The sequence below is a fragment of the Sminthopsis crassicaudata genome, chromosome 2 (genome assembly GCF_048593235.1).
Source record: "Sminthopsis crassicaudata isolate SCR6 chromosome 2, ASM4859323v1, whole genome shotgun sequence".
Taxonomy (NCBI): Eukaryota; Metazoa; Chordata; class Mammalia; order Dasyuromorphia; family Dasyuridae; genus Sminthopsis; species Sminthopsis crassicaudata.
In genome coordinates, this window is record NC_133618.1 from 361,545,357 (window position 1) to 361,566,266 (window position 20,910).

The 20,910-nt window shown below is 33.3% G+C and overlaps 1 protein-coding gene and 1 pseudogene across 7 annotated transcripts in view; both read left to right on the forward strand.

Annotated features, from left to right (window-relative positions):
- FSTL4 (follistatin like 4) overlaps nucleotides 1-20,910 on the forward strand; it is an 816,112-nt gene that overhangs the window by 515,001 nt on the left and 280,201 nt on the right. The gene's annotated exons all lie outside the window — the stretch shown is intronic.
- On the forward strand, nucleotides 14,856-18,842 carry LOC141553510 (histone-binding protein RBBP4 pseudogene; annotated as a pseudogene).

Here is a 20,910-nt window from a genome sequence, read left to right on the forward strand (position 1 = left end):
CAAGAGCAAAAAGGTAAGGGGCAGGCTACATAGAAGGGAAAACAGAAAGGGGAAAGGTATAAGAAAGGGAGAGGGACGCTAAAAGGAGAAGGCTGCTTGAGGCAAGTGGTGCTCATGAGTTAAATGATAGGGAGGAGGGAAAGGGGAAAAAGAAAGAGAAAAGTATAGTCAGGGGATAAGAAGATGGCAGGAAATACAGAATTAGTTGTTTTAACCATAAATGTGAATAGAGTGAATTCTCCTATAAAGTGGAAGCAGAGAACAGACTGAATTAAAAGCCAGAATCCTACAATCTCTTGCTTACAAAAAATGCATTTAAATCAGAGTGATACATATAGAATTAAGGTAAAAGGCTGGAGAGGACTGTATTATGGTTCAAGTGAAGTTAAAAAAAAAAAAAAAACAGGGGTAGCCATCCTGATCTCAGATCAAGCAAAAGCAAAAATTGATCTAATTAAAAAAGATAAAGAAGGAAACTATATCTTGCTAAAGGGTACCTATAGATACTGAAGCAATATTAATACTAATTATATATGCACCAAGTACTATAGCATGGAAATTCCTAAAGGCCAAGTTAAAAGAGCTGCAAGAAGAAAGAGACAGCAAAACTATAATAGGGGAGATCTCAACCTCGTTTTCTCAGAACTAGAAAAATCAAACCACAAAATGAATAAGAAAGAAGTTAAAGAGGTAAATAGAATACTTGAAAAGTTAGGTATGATAGATCTTTGGAGAAAATTGAATGGAGACATAAAGGAGTATACTTTCTTCTCAGAAGGTCATGGAACTTATAAAAAATTGACCATATATTAGGACTTAAAGATGTCTAAATCAAATGCAGAAAGGCAGAAATAGTAAATGCATTGTTTTCAGATCATGATGCAATAAAAATTATATTCTATAAAAAGCCAGGGGAAAATAGAACAAAAAGAAATTGGAAACTAAATAATCTCATCCTAAAGAATGATTGGGTGAAACAGCAAGTCATAGACACAATCAATCATTTAATGCAACAGAATGAGAATAATGAGACAACATACCAAAATTTGTAGGATGCAGCCAAAGCGGTAATAAGGAGAAATTTTATATCTCTAGATGCTTACTTGAATAAACTAGAGAAAATCAATAAATTGGACTTACAAATAAAAAAGCTAGATAAAGAACAAATTTAAAACCCCCAATCAAATACCAAACTTGAAATTCTAAAAATAAAAAGAAAGATTAATGAAACTGAAAGTAAAAAAAATATTGAATTAATAAATAAAACTGAGTTGATTTTATGAAAACACCAAAAAATAGATAAACCTTTAGTTAATTTGATTAGAAAAAGGAAAGAGAAAAATCAAACTGTTAGTCTTAAAAATGAAAAGGGAGAACTTTCTACCAATGAAGAGGAAATTAGAGCAATAATTAGGTATTACTTTGCCCAAATTTATGCCAATAAATTTGATAAGCTAAGTGAAGTGGAGGAAAGCAACAAAAATATAGGCTTCCTAGATTAACAGAGGAGGAAGTAAATTGCTTAAATAGTCCCATTTCAGAAAAAAAAAAAATAGAACAAGCTATTAATCAAATCCATAAGAAAAATCCCCAGGACCAGATGGATTTACATGTGAATTCTACCAAATATTTAAAGAACAATTAACTCCAATAGTACATAAACTATTTGAAAAAATAAGGAATGAAGGATTCCTTCCAAATTCCTTTTATGACATAGACATGGTATAGATACCTAAACCAGGTAGGATGAAAACAGAGAAAGAAATTTATACACCAATGTCCCTAATGAATATTGAGGCAAAATCATAAATAAAATGAAACAAGGTTGCCCACTATCACCATTCCTATTCAATATTTTATTTTTTGATAAAATTTTGATAATAAGAGAAGAAAAAGAGATTAAAGGAATTAGAGTAGGTCATGAGCAAACCAAATTATCACTCTTTGCAGATGATATGATGGTATGCCTCAGAGAATTAACTAAAAAGCTATTAGAAATAATCCACAACTTTAGCAAAATTGCAAGATACAAAATAAACCCACATAAATCCTAAACAATTGCAAAAATATCAAGTGCTGTTTGATAAGTCAAGCAAATATAATAAAGATGACAATACTATCTAAACTAATCTGTTTATTTAGTGCTATACCAATCAAACTCCCAAAAAACATTTTACTGACATAGAAAAAGTAACAAAATTCATCTGGAAGAACAAAAGGTCAAGAATTTCAAGGGGGGCAGAGCCAAGATGGCAGAGAGGACACATGCTTCTTTCTGAGCTCTTCTACTACCCTCAAACTAAATTAGAAATTCAGCCTCTGAAATAGTGCTAGACTTACAGAATTCACGAATATTGGGATTGAAGTAAATTGCCTGCAGAAAATAATTTCAAAGATCGCCAGAAAAGGTTTGTTTTGGTCAGGCTCTAGAGTTGGCTAGGCTTAAACACAGAGGTCAGCACATGCTGAGCAGACTGGTGGCAGAGTGTAGTCTCTGTGGGGCAAAGAAGCTATGGGGAGGACTCTACCTCACTGTTGGCTACTTTGCCCTGGTTGATAAGCAGAGAATTTGTAAAACATCCAACACAAACACAGAGGGTAAAGAGTGTATCCCAAAGAGCCACAGTCTCATAGGACCTAGCCATGCCCACCCTATACTGGTAGTGACTTAGTATGATCCTAGCATAGTCTGACCCCAGGGCAGCAGCTGACCCCAGCACAACCGCTGTCATTTCTGGGTCAGTAGAGGAAGTTTGGAACCTCCTTGCCCTAAAAGCAGATCCCAATTTTTTTTTAATGAGTAAAAAGGCAAAGTGAATGCTAATTATAGACAGCTTCTATAGTGAAAGAGAACAGATTTCAAACCATGGGGAAACTAAAAGCAAATTGTCTCCAGATGAAGCCCCAAAGGGGGATATGATCTGGTCCCCACCACACAGGGCTCTCCTAGAAGAAACTAAAAAGGATCTTAAAATAGTGCTAGAAGAAAAATGGTGTAAAAAAAATGGTGTAAGGAAAGGAAAACTCTGCAAGACGATATGAAAAAGGCATATAACTCATTAAAAGAAAGAGTTGATAAAGTGGAAAAAGAAAACAACTCATCAATTGCCCATCAATTGGAGAATGGCTGAAAAAAATTGTGATATATGAATGTTATAGAATATTATTGTTCTGTAAGAAATGACCAGCAGTATGATTCCAGAAAGGCCTGGAGATACTTACATGAACTGACGCTAAATGAAATGAGCAGAACCAGGAGATCATTATACACTTCAACAATAACACTATATGAGGATCAATTCTGATGGACCTAGCACTTTTCAATAATGAAATGATTCAACCAGTTCCACTTGCTCAGTGATGTAGAGAAGCATCTACACCCAGAAAGAGGACAGTGGGAACTGAGTGTGGACCACAACATAGCATTTTCACTTTTATTGTTATTGTTTGCTAGCATTTTTGTTTTCCTTTTCAGTTTTCTTTCTAGATCTGATTTTTCTTGTGCAACAAGATAACTGTACAAATATGTATATGTATATTGGATTTAACATATATATTTAACATATTTAACATGTATTGTACTACCTGCCATCTAGGGGAGAAAGTGAGGGGAAGGAGGGGAAAATTTGAGACAGAAGATTTTGCAAAGGTCAATGTTGAAACCCATGCATATGTTTTGTAAATAAAAAGCTATAATAAAATAAATTATAAAAAAAGAAAAATTAAGAGAGAGAGAGAGAGAGAGAGAGAGAGAGAGAGAGAGAGAGAGAGAGAGAGAGAGAGGATGCTTCGATCTGTATTCAGACACAATCACTTTCTTCTCTGGGTATGCAAAGGACTTTTCATCATAAGTCCTTTAGAGTAGTTGTGGATGATTGTATTATTGAGAGTAACAAAGTTGATTATAACTGGTCTTCTTGGAACATTGCTATTACTTTGTATATAGCATATTTCACTTCATTCATGGAGGACTTTCCAGGGTTTTTTTTTCCTGAGAACATTCTGCTCATCCTTTCCCAGAGAACAATAATATTCAATCACAGAAACTTGGTTTGAATTTTTTTATAATTATTACTGCTAATTTTATCTCCTATCATTTATTTTCTCTCTCCCTTCATCCTGTTCCTCCTCAAAAGCGTTTTGATATTGACCACTCTCTCCCCCAATATCCCCTCTTTTTTAACATACTCCCCCCCTTTCCATGTCCCATTCTCCTTCTGTTTTCCTGCAGGGTAAAATAGATTTCTATATCTCTATTGCATGTTTTTTTTTCTAATTGAGCCAATTCTGATGAGAATATAGTTCACTAACCCTCTCCTTCCCCTCTTCCCTTTTACAATAAAAAATTTTTTCTTGCCTCTTTTTTATGGCAGATAATTTGCACCATTCCATTTCTCCTTTCCTCTTTATCCCTATACATTCCTCTCACCTTTTAATTTCATCATTTAAAAAAAAAAAGATATTATCCCTTCATATTCAACTCACACCAATGCCCTTTTCCTCTGAATGATTATGTGCAGTTTGCTGAGTAGGTGATTCTTGGTTGCAATTCTTTCTCCATTGTTCAGAATATCATATTCTAAGCCCTCAAATTCTTTAATGCAGAAGCTGCTAAATCTTGTGTTATCCTGACTGTGACTCCACTGTACTTGAATTATTTATTTCTGAATGGTTGCAATATTTTTTCCTTCACTTGGAATTCCAGAATTTTGCTCTAATATTCCAGGCAGTTTTCATTTTGGGCTCTCTTTCAGGAAGTGATTTGTGAATTCTTTCAATTTCTATTTTACCCTCTGATTTTAGAATATCAGGACAGGTTTCCTTGATAATTTCTTGAAAGATGATATCCAGGCTCTTTTTTGATGATAACTTTCAGGTAGACCAATAATTTTTAAATCATCTCTCCTGAATCTATTTTCCAGGTCAGTTGTTTTTCCAACAATATATTTCACTTTTTTCCACTTTTTCCATTTTTTTTTTTTGTTTTGCTTATAACTTGATTTCTCATAAGTCATTAGTTTCCATTTCTTCCATTCTATTTTTCAAGGAATTATTTTCCTCAGGGAGCTTTTTGTACCATTTTGGTTAATTAGTCAATTTTGATTTTTTAAGGCATTCTTCTCATTATCTTTTAGTATTTCCTTTTGCACTTCTCTCAGTTCTTTCCCTAATTGGTCCTCTATTTCTCTTATTTTTTCTTGGAGGCTTTGCATGTAGGAATTTTAACTTTGTTATCATCTTCGGAGTGTGTGTTTTAGTCTTCTTTGTCACCATAATAACTTTCAGTGGTCAGAAACTTTTTTTTCTTGTTTTCTGTTCATTTTCCTAGCCTATATTAGTCTGCTTTAAACTCTTTGTTAAAGTAGGGCTCTGTTTCTACAGTTGAAGATACACTGTCCCAAATTTCAGGGGTTTTATGCAGCTGTTTTCAGAAATCCCCCTAAGAATCTGACCACAAGCACTCTTTTCTGCCCTGGTGCTATTAAGTGTGTCTCTGCCCCATTGGAGCTGTGCTAGCCTGGGCTTAGGCTCTGCTGACCAAGGCTACACTGAAACTGCACAACAGACTCCCTCCTCGTTGTCATGGGCCTCCTTACTGACCTTTGGAGTCTTCCCTAGAGTCCTGGAGCTGAGAGGTCCAGAAGCCTCCATTACTGCTGCTGATCATGCCTTGCTGATGCTGGGGTCCAGCCAGAGCTGAAGCTGGGCCAGGTCTGTACTGGGATTGTGCACTGGGCTCCCATTCTGGTTCTACAAATGTTTTCTGCTGACCTTCCATGTCTTCTTTGGTGTCTCTGGGCTCAGAGGTTTGGAAGCCATCAGTATTGCCACTGATTCAGGAGTCGAACTGGGCTTGGGCTGAGGCTGGGTACCGACCGGGGCTGCACTGCATGTCCTGCACTGGGACTGCATTCTGCACTATCTTCTGCTGTCACAAATCTTTTCTGCTGATCTTCTAAGTTGCCTTGGGCTGGAAAATGTTCTACTCCATCTTTTGGGGTGTTCTGATGCTCTAAAATTTATTTAGAGACAGTATTTAAAGTAATTTGAAAAAGTGTGGAGGAAAGGTTAGGCAAGTTCCTGCTTTTACTTTGCCATCTTGACTCTGACTCCTGATATGATAATATTTTAATAACTTTATATGCTATAAATTTTAGTCATTCCCTAAATAATATATAATTACATTACATCTAGCATTTTTTCAATAATTTCAATGTTTTGTTATACTTTTCATCAGTTGCACTTTCCTGCCTTTGCAAGGTTGTTTTCATTTTTTTCTAATCAATAATGATTTAGAGCATTTTTCATATGACTATAAATTGTTTTGATTTCTTCACTAAAAAAAACACCTGTTTATATTCTTTGGCCATGCTTTAATTGGGAATGACTCACATTCCTATAAATTTGTCAAATTTCTCTATATATTTGAGATATGAAATCTTTATCCAAGAAACTCTTTATAAAAATTTTCCCCCAATTTTCTTAATCCTCAGAGCAGGGGGAATGGAGGGAATTAGAGGATTAATTTATTATATATTTAATATGAATAGCAAGTTGTACATAATCAATTTATAGTTTCCTGTGCCATTATCTCTTTATTGTACTATGCTAATTTATTAATTAAAAACAGATTTTAAAAAGAGAACATATCCCTTTTTATTAACCGATACAGCTGAAAAGATAAAAAAAATTGAAAATAAAACAATTTTTGACAAATTTTTATTGTTTCTAATGAATGTCAGATACTATTATCACTTCTCTGATTAAAATGAAAATTATTAAAGCATACTTGTTTTCAAAGATTTTAATGTTGTAAAAAAATAAGAGAGTAAAAGAGAGAAAAAGAGAGAGGAGGAGGAGGGAGGAAGGGAGGGAAATATAGAGACAGGAAGGAAAAAGGAGGAGAGGGGGAGAAAGAGAGATAGACAGAGGGGGAGGGAGGCAAAGAGAGAGAGAGAGAGAGAGAGAGAGAGAGAGAGAGAGAGAGAGAGAGAGAGAGGGAGAGGGGGGGAAGAAGAAGAAAGAGGAGGAAGAGGAGGAAGAGAAGGAGGAGGAGGAAGAGGAGGAAAGGGAGGGAAAGGAGGGCAGGGGGAGGAGAAGAAGGGAGAGGAGGAGAGGGGAGAGAAATGGAAGAAATAATCAGAATGAGGAAAATCAGATAAAATCAAGGGAAGATGAATGGTTTGGCCAAATGTCTAATATCTTCAAAGAATTTTACAAAAATCTGATTTCCCCCCCTCATATTATCCCTGTGGGATAGGTGTTAACTATTATCTGCTTTTTAATGTTGTGGGAAATTAGACAGATATTATTTTAATTAACCTATCCCAGTCATACTGCTAATAAATGTCTGAGGCCATTTTAGAACTAAATCTTAAAATGATAGTATGTGGAACCCTTTGAAAAGCTTTAGAATAAAATTATTTTCAAAACATAGTATGTTGGATATTTCCTTGAACTTTTTGAACTAAAAAGCCATGTCATTTATCATATCCTGACCCCAATAATAGACAATGCAATACCTTTGGAAATCATATACATTATGAAAGCTGTAAAATGAATTAATTGAGTTGTAAAGGTCTGATGTGCAGTTCATTCAAGGACATGGATCAATGGATTTCAAAGTCATAGGAATCAAACTCTATTGTTATAGCTCTTTGAACAGATTTATGTTGCTGTACATTTAAGTAGGTGATTGAAATGAGATATATAGATATAAACTATTACTCAGCAGTCAATGTAAATTTTCAAAATCTTATTATTACTCAGATGGTTATGTTTAAAACATTTCAGAGGCAACCTTTAGAATTTTACTTCCAAAAAAGGGAAACAGCCATCTGTCTGGAAAAAAATGAAATATCTCACAATTATATTTTCTACTATCCACTATTCTGGATATGCTTTGAGTCTTCCTCTAGGTCTGATAATGACCTCTTAAATACTCTATTACAATTAAATCCATTTATCATACTGTGTATAAGCCAATCACTAGGGAACCATTATTTGTTGTAAGATTAAATCAATCATACTTAACTAGAGAATCACCATGCTAAACTAGATAACCATTGTCTTATCAATTCCAACTTGTTGTAAGAATCCTTGCCTCAAGTATATTTCTCCAGAATTCTGGCCCATTACAATAAAAGGAACAATGTACTATTCTACCGCTAAAACCAATCTTCACAAAATATGAGATATATAGCTTTTGAACTACTGAATCAATAGGAAGGCTGACAGTCAATACTCTTAAGCCATAATCCCAGGTAATTGAAGATAAATTTCAATATGGAAGGGGAGTTTAAAGTGTAATTCAATGCATTAAACATCATAAAATACCTATTTCATTCAGACAATGTACTTAGAAGTAAGGATATAATTAATGAAAAGAAAGATATTTAATCTACAAAAGGAGTTAGGAAAGTGGATGGGGAAAAAAGAGGTCCTTGATCTAGAGATATCTTATTCTGTGTATTTAAAACCAGGCAGAGCAAGTGAGGGATAGATGAGTAAAGCTTCAAAAGTCCAATTTCTTATTCTTATAAAGGAAGATATTGGAGGAATTTGGTACACTACCTTACTATCTGCCATTCAATGGGCAAAGTAAGCTGATGGAGTTAGAAATGAAGGCTTGAATTAGCCTCATGATGACAGAATTAGAAGAGTTGGAACTTGTCATGAAGAAGTATCTTTTTTGATGCCTTAGTAAGAGGTCTTTAAGTAAAATTTTAATGAGCACTTCTTGCATATTATAATGGGAATTATTTTTTCTGTTGGAAAGCCCTTTTAGATTTCTTCTAATTCTTGAGTTTTTCATAGCTATATAATAATTCTCATTTCTGTGTTTTTGTGAGACTCTTTTTTTGGGGTATTTAAACAATTTAGATTAGTCATTTCACTAACATAAATCTCTAAGGGAGCACATCTCATTCAAACTCTTCATTTTATGTATTAGTTAACTGAGATTGCTAAGAATTCCTTTTCATAGGGAAACATGAGCAGTCTAGAAGAAAGAGAAGAATTTAAAAAATGGTGGTCTGACTCCAAAGGCATTAATTTTTTAATTAAATTTTATTAATTTTAAATTTTGATCCTTTTTAAAATTCTTCTACTCTCTGCCCTTATTCAAGGAAAAAAAAGGAATTAATCATATTAGTCTTATCTAAAAATATATGTCCTATTATGCACATTTAATTGATTACGCCTCTGTTGCTTTCAACATTGATCCTTTATATTCATCAGTGATCATTGCTTGTATTAGAGTTCTTAAATCTTTTTTAAAAATTATTTTTGTATGATGATATTATAAATGGTTTTACTCATTCTGCTCATTTCAGTCCACATCACTTTATTATAACTATCTTTCTATAAAATCATTTTTCTTTATTAAAGTATAATTTCATTCCATTAATTATGCATATACCATAATTTTTAGCCAATCCCCATTCAATAGATCCTCTCTTACTTTCCAGCTATTTGGTAGTAGATGAAGCACTTGTTCCTCTCAATGAGCTCTTTTGGTTAAGGTATAGGTCTAGTAACACATTTTCATTACTTCATCATTATTTTTCTAAGCCAGTACCTTTTCCATAGTATCATACTAGCTCCATTACATTATCTGCCTGAAAGCCCTTCAATATTAATTTTTCCAAATGGCTAGTCCACCTGCATCTAGGAAGTCATCTTGGCAGGAAGTTCATTTCCCTGGCTTATAACAAGTCAGCTTAAATTCTGCCTTCTGAAGGAATCCCTTCTAAAATTCTGTTGCTGCTAATGTCTTCCTCTTTCACTTTGCTTCCATCACCTCTTTATTTATCTTCTAGTAGTTATGTACATGTTTTTCTTACTTATTAATATAAATTCTCTTTGAGGACAAGAATTTTTTTAAAAAATTTATTTATTTCCATAGTACTTAGCAAAATGCCTAACACATAGAAACAACAATTTGCATTCATATTGTGCTTACTATGTAACAGTAAAGCTTAATAAATTTTTATTGAAGACTCAGAGAAAGAATGAAGAATTGATTGAGTGACCAGTTGGAAATGTTTTCAACTCAGGGACCTATTTGGTATAGACCAATAGTTATTAAAGGAATGACACCAAAACAAAAAGTAATTTTTAAAAAATTTCCCAATTATTGCCAACTTGAGTTTGCAATCATATATTTTCATTAGATTTAGATAATCAAATTTTACATTTTAAAGGTTTTTAGAGTGTTAGAAATCACTCAGCTTTTATTTGGGCTCTTTCAATCAATGAAGATCAAAACTCCTTCACACTTTATTTAGCAGAAAGAGTTTTTATTAACTTCTGTTCAAAAGATACATTATTCCACTGATGACAAATCTTAATCTGTTTGGTTTCAGAGAGCCTATATTCAGTTTCTTTGTTCCTACTCTTAGTATAGTTGTCACAGTGGAGAAGTCATTCAAGATCTTGGGGCTTATATTCTCTTAAGGTAAAGTAGATTTTCATTTTTAAAATTCAAAATCTAATATTTTTCTGTGCTTAGCTATGCTGTTCCCCAAAAACACAGTCTGTCTTTTTAAACTTTATCTACAGCTTTCCTAGCTTTCTTGGAATCATGACATTTTATGTATCAAATGCTCAATGCATAGTCCTACCTAGAGTAAATTGTTAAAATTTTACTGTGATCCTTTGCAAAAAAGAAATGAATTGCTACAATCAAGGCTTTATTTCTTATTTTGGTCATTGTCTATACTTTTGAAATTGTTACTAATGTAAATTGAAGTATTTTGAATATATTTCCAGTCACACACCATAGATCTTTAGCTTGATTGATAAATATTTATTTATCTATACTATCTAGAATCTCTGTATAAACATTGCTTGAACTTAAAAGGAATGTACTAGAGATCTTGGAAAATGAGATCATCAGAAGACTCTATAACTCATGATTACATAATATATAGTATAACTTCCCTTTATATAAGACATTAAGGTATTCAAAATACATAACTCATCTCCTTTAAGCCTCCCATAATGTTTCTTTGAGATATTAGAGTAACAATTCAGTTTTCAATCTTTACAGATATTGTTTAGTTTATATTGGCAAATTACGCTTTCTACCAAGTCTCTACTACTAGTCCAGTTTTAGTTTTCTTCATTGGCATTCATTTATCTAACAGTTGATCACTTAAGAGATCTTTAAATAATGTTTTATCCTATGATATGATGAACTAAATCTTCCAGATATGCTTGTGGAGAAAGCATTATTTCTTTCTGCATTCATTATGAATTCCTTCTAATTTTTTTGTTTATTTATAAAAGATAATTTGTCTTTTTAATCCTATGAGTGCAGCCCCAATGAGTGAATTTGCACACTTGGGAAACTCTCTAAGTAGTGATTAGCTTAAGAAAAAGGACTTAATATTCTAATGCTTTCTGATCACAAATAAATAGCATGTCAAGGTGAATTAATATTTTCTAGGCAGTTTTAAACAAAGCTGATTGTGGATGTCTCTAGACTGTGCTTCATTAACCTTATTAGACTTTCAAACTTAAGGGAACATAATAATAAAACATATTTTTAATTTGATTATTTCCAGATCTTTTCTACCCAGGGAAATAAGTGTGAGGAGGTGAGTGAATGAATTTAACTATGTGCTTTCCTTTACCTTTCCAGTAAATTAGTGGTTTGCTTTTTCATTTATGATTTTGTCTTAAAGATTTATACCATTCTGTTTTAATAATTTGCATATCTTAAATTTAGATGTCAATGCAATGTCTTCTGATGTCCAGAAGTTTTCTTCTATTAGAAGTTAGTAAGTTTATTTAAAACTAAAAATTTTTATGCTCAATTACAATTTCTTTTAGCTCCTAGTTAGGGGAAATCCCTAACATCAGAGCAGAATTTAATTCTTCTTGCTAATCTTGAGTGTGTGTGGGGGGGGGGGGGGGGGGTTGTATCTATATAATCTACTTTACTTCTGTCCTTTTTGTGGTTTAGTCATAATTTGATTTACTAAAATCATTAAATTATTTTATGATACCTATAAATAAGCATTCAGAATGGAAACTATGGAAAAACTTATTCTTTTCTCATGATTGCTGTTGCTGAGTCATTTTCATTATGTTATGGGTCAGAACTTGAAACAAGGTGCTAATAATGCTTATGTACTTAGTTCACACCTTTAAAGGAGCTCACACATTAATTAGTTCACACATTCACACCTTTAGAGAGCTGGGAGCCTCAACTAGGATAGACTTTTGGGAGATTCACAAGCCCACTCTCTCGGAGGCAGAGTCAGATTCATTCCAACTTCCACCTTTGGCTGGAGACATTTGGAGAGAGCTCTCAGAACCAAGGAGAAAGATAGGCCTCTACTAAAGTAACTGGGCCCCATGAAAAGATTCAAGACTGTGAAGGAGAAAATAAAGGATTTGTACTTTTTAACTCCTAGTGAATGCATTTGGGGTGATTGCATTGAAACTAAGGCTGCCTCCAGAAGCCCTCTAAGAAACCTGCATTACATTTTAGAGAAAAGAACATTATAATTTGGGTTTGTGTTTTTTTGCAAAGATACTGGAGTGATTTTTCATTTTCTTCTCAAGCTGATTGTACAGATGAGGAGACTTAGGGGAAAACCATATTAAGTACCTTGCCAGGGTTACAATGCTAATAAGTTTCAGAGGTTAGATTTAAATTTAGACTCCAGGCCCAGTGTTCCATCCACTGGGTAGATTTCTCAGTGTATAATTCCTTTTATTATGATTCCAAAACTGCCAAGGATTTTCCTTGATAACTTTTTGTCTTTGCTATAGTGCAGTTCCTTTTGCTTCTCCCCCTCCCATTATGATTGCTACAAAATTTCAAATCTGGATTACACAGAATTTCTTCTTTCCTTATTCTGACATAGTATCTCCCTTTTATAAAAATCAATTTGAATTCATCCACTGCAATAGATATGATTGACTCCAAGCTTTATAAAGTTCTGTTCATCCTAACTTCTGAATGTTTGATTTAAGAAGAAAAAAGAAAGAAAGTAAAGTGTTTATACCTTGTTAAGTGACTAGAATCAGTTAAGGTCCTTTTGACTCCCTCCTTTTACTTTCCCTTCATTTTTAGTACAGGTAGTCCTCTGCAAAGCTACTGGAATGTGTTTTGGGAATGGTCAAATTTTCGATATTTCTTTGGTGACATGTATGAGATTTAAAAGAAATTGTTCCACAATTCTTCCTCATATTCATTAAGAACACATTCTTTTCTATTGCTATTGTAATATAGATTTGCTTTCTGATGATGCTATTCTTACCTATTTGTCAGATGGCAATGATAAGAATATCTGCAACGTCAAATGGCATGATGTTTGAGAATAAGTCTTGAACATGATATCATGATTCATTTTGAATTCTGGTGCTAGCACAAAATTACTATATGATATAGGATATACCATTTTCCTTTCCTAAGTCTTAATTATTTCATCTGGAAGATAGTACATTGAATTATGTAGTCTCTGGGATTTTCTTCAACTTTGATATTTAAGGAAATCATCATCTTATATAACTTAACCCTACCCATTTCTTCATTGCCTTTCTCTTGATGAATCATGCACTGAAAGAAAAAAAATTATATTTGTTTATTTCCTTATCCTCAATTGCTGCTACACCTTTTTTAATTTAATATTTTTCCCAATTACATGCAAAAACACATAAAAATATTGTAACAGTTGCCTTTTAAAATTTTTGAATTCTCCTTCACTCCATTCCCTCCTCATTGAGAAGGTAATTTTATATAGTATATATATATATATATGTATATGTATATATATATATATATATGTATATGTATACCAGTGTTTAGCATATTTCCATATTAATCATGTTTTAAAGGAAAAAAAAGGTTTTGATCTATATTCAGATGCCATAAGTTCTTTCTCTGGAGTTGGATGCCATATTTCATCATAGGTTCATCTTTCTGAATCATCTTGGATCAGTGTATTTCTCAGAGTATCATCCAAGACATTCATAGTTGATCATCACATACAATTGCTCTAACTATTCTCCTCATTCTGCTCATTTCACTTTGAGTCAGTTTATGTAAGCCTAAAATCTCCTTTCAGCAGAGTATCCTGTTTACCTCTTCCTTTTTTTTCTCGCCATATAACTTTACAAAAGAATCAAGTTAAGGCAGATCATATCATGAAGTTATATGACAAATTACTTATTGAAGTGTGATACTTTTTGGAGTATCTATATGTATGTGGACACATACACATATATACACACATGTCATATTCATCATCCAGTGGAATCTTATCCATCGAATATAATGCACATAATTTAGCCTCTGATGCTGCTTAGTTCTAATTTTGTTTCTATCTAGATCCCTAAGCATTGTCTTCATCCCTGTCAGTTCCCCAAGATTCTATGAAAATTCTAGAACTAACTTCTCATTTTTTTCCTTTCTTAGACAAAATATGCCCCATTCTGAGACTCTTCCTTTTCTTTTAATCCTTCTCTCATTTTCTCTTCCTTCTATTTTCTCCTTCTTCATCCTTTCCTAGTAGCTCATTTCTTTTATTTTTTTAGTGCATCCTGTCTCTTTGTATCTTTCTCTTAAAATTCATTCTCCCATTTCATAAAGAATGATTACAATTACAATTCAACTTCTTCCATATTTTTCCTTCCTTTTTCAAACCTGTCATAATTTGTTTTTTTTTATTAAAATTTTTCTTTAATTTAATTTTTTTTAATTTTTTCAACTCAAAAAAGATGAATATTTTCATGTACAAAGATTGAAAAAACATTTTATGTGAAAATATGAATTTTGATTATGTATACTATAAAATATATTAAATTCAATATTCATGATAAATTTATTTTATATGTGTGTCCCCTAAATTTGTATGTTTAAAAAATCTTTCATTGATGTTATTTTTTAATTATTTCATCAATTATCCACCCTCCTTAGATCTCTCCCTAATCCCACAAATAAAAACCCTCCATTACAAGTATGTTCAGAAAATCAAATCTATTCATTTGCCACTTCAGAAAATGTGTGACTCATTTTGTAAGTATAGTCTATCACTTCTTTTCATGAGATGCAAAACACATGCATTCACTTTTTGAAACATTTCTATTTATGGCAGATATGAGTTTGCTGAATTCTGAATATATGTCCTCTTGTTCTTATTTATCTCCCAGTACCACAAAAGTAGAATGTAAAGTCTTCAACTTCAGAGATTGTTTGACTTTTGTATTCATGTTATAGAAACTATGACATATTAAGAATTTAAGAAAATTTTTATGAGAAATTGATTGCAATAGTATAGTAGGGAAGGGATGACTGGTCTAGTCAAAAACTTCCTAACTCTTTCCCTTAAATTGATCTTTTTCCTTTTTTGTTGCCTATGTGGCAAATTTTAACAGTCAACAACATTTTATTGCATAGCTTCTGTCCAATCAGTGCTGTCTGAGACACAAAAGAGGTAAAATGTATACTTCTACTAATCTCAGGGGGTGTCTATAATTTATAGAATGACCAAATAAATTATAGTGAGGGTAATGGTATATTGTTGCAAAACACAAAATAACAAAAGTGATTTTGGCCATACCCAGAAATGTTGCATGAACTGGAGTAGAACAGTTCATATTGCCAATTTTTATATTTGTTTTCCAGAAAAATACATCTTTCTAGAAAAGTTTTTATTTTCCTTTTATTGTTAATCTGTGCTGTTGAATCATTAGAGCTGGGGATATTGTAGCCTCTTCTCCATCCCATCTCCTGTAAAAAATAAAGAATAGAAATATAGGTCATTCAAGTATTTAAAAGGAAAAAGATAATAAAAGAAAACAAAAAGAGGACCAGAAAGAATTGTAGATATGGGAAAGAATTCTGGGAATATTACAGATTAGACCAGAAAATATCAAGTTCTCCAGATTTCCCTATAGAACAAAATTTCACCTCAGAGTAAATATAGACTGGCAAAAAACAAATAAGGCTTGGGGAAGAAAAGGAGCATCCCTGAAATAACCTGAGGAGACTGGAGAAAGACCTCAGGATTGGGATTAGCCAGTGTGAAGTGAAAACATCTCCAGACTAGCTCCATAGAAACATCAAGTGGGGATCTGTGGGACTAACTGCATTTGACTGGAGCCTCAGCCCGAACCACAGAAACTTTTACCTCTCAAATGGCATAGAAAATCAGATTCTGAGTCCTGGAAAACTCTGCAGTTTGTACTACTAAGACACAGCCCTAGGCAAAAAAATGAACCAGGTGAGTATAGAAGCAGTGATCAGAGATGCTGCTGGCTGCAGACTCTTGCAGAAAAAGGGAGCTTTTGGTTTTGGGTTCCAGGTCAGAGTGGAAAGCAGAAGTGAAGCTAGAGGCATTATTACCTCCCATCCTGGAACTAGAGATGTTTACACTAATTATTCTTATTTTAAATAATAATTATGATGATGAACAGGTAAAGAAAACCTAACCATAGAAACTTATTGGAATAGGGAAGGTCAGGGTTCATCTTCAGAGAAGGACACTGAAGTAAAAAATAAGCCTCTCATATCCCAAAAAGTGACATTAAATGGCTACCTGCTCAGAAAGAATTTATAGAAGAGCTCAGAAAAGACTTTAAAGATCAAGTGAGAATGGTCAGGGGATCACACAGCAAGCATGAAGCTGGGCCTAGAATGCTTGGGAAAAGAGCCCTGAATCAGCCTTTGATGTTGCTGTGAAGAATGAGAGATCAACAAAGAATATAAAATATAGGAAAAAATACTCCTTTTCTCTAAATGTCTTACATCTTAGTGGTGACCCATGCTCTAAAGGAGCCCAGTCTAATTGCACAGTGGCTTCCAAATGTAACCAGACCTGAAGGGAAAAATTTCAATATTCATCAACTAGTCCTCAGAACACACACATCATATGAATGGGACGATCTTGTGGATAGCCAGTGTGCACCATCCCAGTGATGATGCTCAATTTGATGCTTCTCACCATGACAGTGAGAAAAGATAATTTAAAACTTTTAGCTCATTTAGTGGGAACATTGAAAATTAAATAAAAATTAATCATGAAGGTAAAGTGAACAGGGCTCATTATATGCCCCAGAATCCTTGCATCATTGCAACAAAGACTCCATCCAGTTATGTCCTTGTTTTTGACTCTATCAAGCACCCTTCAAAACCAGACTCTTTTGAGGAGTATAATCCAGGCTTGCATCTTCATGGACATCAAAAGCATGGAACTCAAGTCTCAATGGACACTTGTTTAGTGCATCAGATGAGCTTATGAGACATTAGTGCAGTTCCAAAGGAATGGAAAGTAGCAGATGCAAAGACCATATTCACATGACACACAGTAGTAGTGGAAGATATTCCTTTTCACCTCCTTCATGAATCTCTTTTGATCAGTTGCTGATGATCAGAAGATTATGATCTGGGACACACAATCAAATGATACTTCTAAACCAAGCCACTCAGTGGATGCCTGCACTGCTAAATAAATCATTTCTCTTTCAGTCGTTATAGTAAATTCATTCTTGCCACAGGATCAGCTGATAAAACAATTGCATTTTGGGACCTTAGGATTCTCAAACTTAACTTACATTCCTTTGAGTCGTATGAGAATGAATTACTCCAGATTCAAGGGCCTTCCCAGAATGAAACTCTTGGCAATGACTTAAGGCTAAATGTCTGCTCTGAAGAAGAGAAATTTCCTGAAGATGCAGAAGGTAGACCACCAGAATTATTGTTCATTCATAGTGGTTACAATGCCAAGATATAGAATTTCTCCTGGGACTCCAGTGAAACTGGTTATTTCTTCTGAATCAGAAAACTAACTTAGGATTGAATAAATTGTTTTTGTACATTAAAAAATCAAGTGAGAGAAATTGAGCAAAAGCTAAAAGTAAAATTAAATCTAAACCACTCAAGTAAAACAAAAAGATTATGAAAAAGTTAACCAACTAGAAAAAGAGATACAAAATCTTAAGGAAGAAAATAATTATTTAAAAATTAGAATTGAGCAAGGGGAAGCCAGTGAAGCTATAAGACACCAAGAAATAATAAAACAAAATACAAAGAACAATAAAAAATAGAAACATAACAAAAAATCTTTTCTGCAAAATGGAGTAAGATGAGAAAATATAAGAATAATTGGACTGCTTGAAAACTGTGATGAAAAAGGAAAAAAGAACCTTGATACAATAATGCAAGAAATAATCCCAAAATATTGCCCTGGAATGATAGAACAGGAAGAGAAAATAGAATGGAAAACACATAGGAATATTACTGCCAAATTTTGAAAACCCCAAATCAAAGAGAAAATTTTGCAAGAAACAAAGCAAAGGAAAGAAAAAAAAAACAATTCAAATATGCTGGAGCTACAATTAGAATTGTATAGGACTTATTATCAGCCACAATAAAAGACCTGGAAAGGTCCCAGAATAATATATGACAACAATCCAAAGATTAGGTTTATGGCCAAAAATATCATATCCAACAAAAATATCCATAACATTGAATGAAAAAAATGAACATTCAACAAACTTGCAGATTTTCAAAACTTTGTCTCAACTAAACCTGAACTTAATAGAAAATTTAACAGAGAAGAGCCAATATCAAAGATTAATTTCAAGGAACTCAACATGTGTTGTTCATGGAAATATATAACATACATTTAAGACTGTCATCAGTAATTGGGTAGCTCATGATAAAAATTGAGACATGAGTATGATCTGATTCTTGAAAGCAATACTGTCTAGGAAAAGGTAAAAATAATAATGTTATACAAATGAGATGCAGATAAACTGATATAGAGGCATTTGTAGGGAGGAAGAAGGCTTGCAGTTCTGGAACCCTATTTATATGGAGAATGGGTAAACTATATCTATATTTATCTATCTATCTATCTATCTATCTATATATATATATACATATATATATATGTGTGTGTGTATGTGCATATATATATATGTGTGTGTGTATGTATATATACACACACATATATGTATACATACACACACACACATACACATATACCATAAAGGGTATATATAGCATTCTCCAAAATCCATAAAGAAAGCGAAAGAGAATCGAATATAGAAGAGTAAATCAGAGTGGGATAAGATATATAGATTAAGGGAAGGGGATAAAGAGGGAAGAAAAGGGTAGAGAGAAGAAGATAAGTGAGGGATTCATGGGTGGGTGTTAGGATTCTTATAAGGTACTAAGTCACTGGAATGAATAGAGACAATAATTATCTAATTCAGTATGATTGATCTGACCCTACAAGGAGATGTTATGGGCCAGAATTTGAAACAAGGTACTAAGTGGAATTGAAGAGACAATGGTTAAATCTAATTTAATCCTACAACAAATAATGGTTTCCTCGTTTGATATAATGATTGGTGTATACTCAGTGTGGGACATATAAGCTAGAAGCTCTCAGAACTTCTGGAGAACTTCAGAGAACTTCGGGGGACTTCCAGGAGATTCACAACTAGGATTGACTTCTGGGAGATTCACATCCCACCCACAAGCCCACTCTCAGGAGATTTGAAGACAAGATTCATTCTAACTTCCACCATTGTGCTGGCTGGAGACATTGGGAGGACGAGAGGCTGAAGCTGCCTGGAGAGATTCGGAGGGAGCTCTTGGAACCAAAGAGAGAGATAGGCCTCTAAGAAAACTAACTGGGCCCAGAAAAAGATTCAGGGCTTTAAAGGACACAATAAAGGATCTGGACTTGAACTCCTGGCTGCATTTTGAGGTGATTATTGAAACTGAACTTTAAAGCCAAGGCTGCCTCCAGAAGCTCCCCAAGAAATCTGCTCCCAGAGAACGATTACAATTTAGACAAAAGAACATTACAGGTGGGGAGAGGATAAATAATAGCAAGCAAATTAAGGAACAGAATTAAAGTAGATAAGTGAACAAGAATAGGAAATAAGACATATACAGAAACACTACAACAAGGATCAGGAAGAGAATTTATTAGAAAAAATTAGGGCTAATAATCATTGATCTTAAGATGAAACAGAAAAAAATAAAGACTTGTGGAATTTGCTTGAATATTTTATGTTGAATTTAATGTGTTTTTTGAGGAAAAATAACCTCACTACCTACATAAACCATTTAGTAAGAAATTAATATGCATAGCTCTTTATGTGATTTTCATAGAGATTTTCAGTTTTATGGGAGATCATTTTATTCTATTCTACTATGTATATGAAGAAATTCATGCTATTTGATATTTTATTATTTTGGAATAATCAAGGACATATAATACATATGCATTTATATTCTATTTACATTTTTTCTTAATTTGACCTCAGGAGAAGTAGTGGTATGATGAGTCAGAAAATAACAAAGATTTCTTCAGTTACTATGTTAAATATTCAGAATCCAAGTAAAAATGATACAAAATGTTATTCTTGTACTCAACAAATTTACAATCTAACAGAGGAAGACAATAGACAAAAGGAAGTTGAAATGTAGGGAGTACTGAGAGAAAATGAGGTGAGTGTTTTTTGTTTGTTTTATTTCCAAATTTTGATGGAAAAGTCTAATGTACTTGTAAGCATGTAGAAAATAGCAAAAAAAATGTGTTCAGCTTCCTTCTTAAATGGATTTTGGAATTCATATTTCCTTACTCCAGTCAAAGTGTGCCATCAGCGAGGAAGAGATTACTGCGATCTAAATTGTGATGCAAATCAATTTTTACCAAAAGACATGGCCTTTTTTTTTTTTTTTTTTTTTTTTTTTACTAAAATTTCTTCAGAACAACCACAAATGCTAGAAACTGATTTAAGCACTGTCATTTTAAGCTGGTGAAAACACCAGTAGAAGTGGGGTATAGAAAGTGTTTGGAAAATGACTCTTTATTCAAATCATTATCTGCCCTCCCTCTTCCACTAACATTTGCCTATAACTATTTTTAGGTC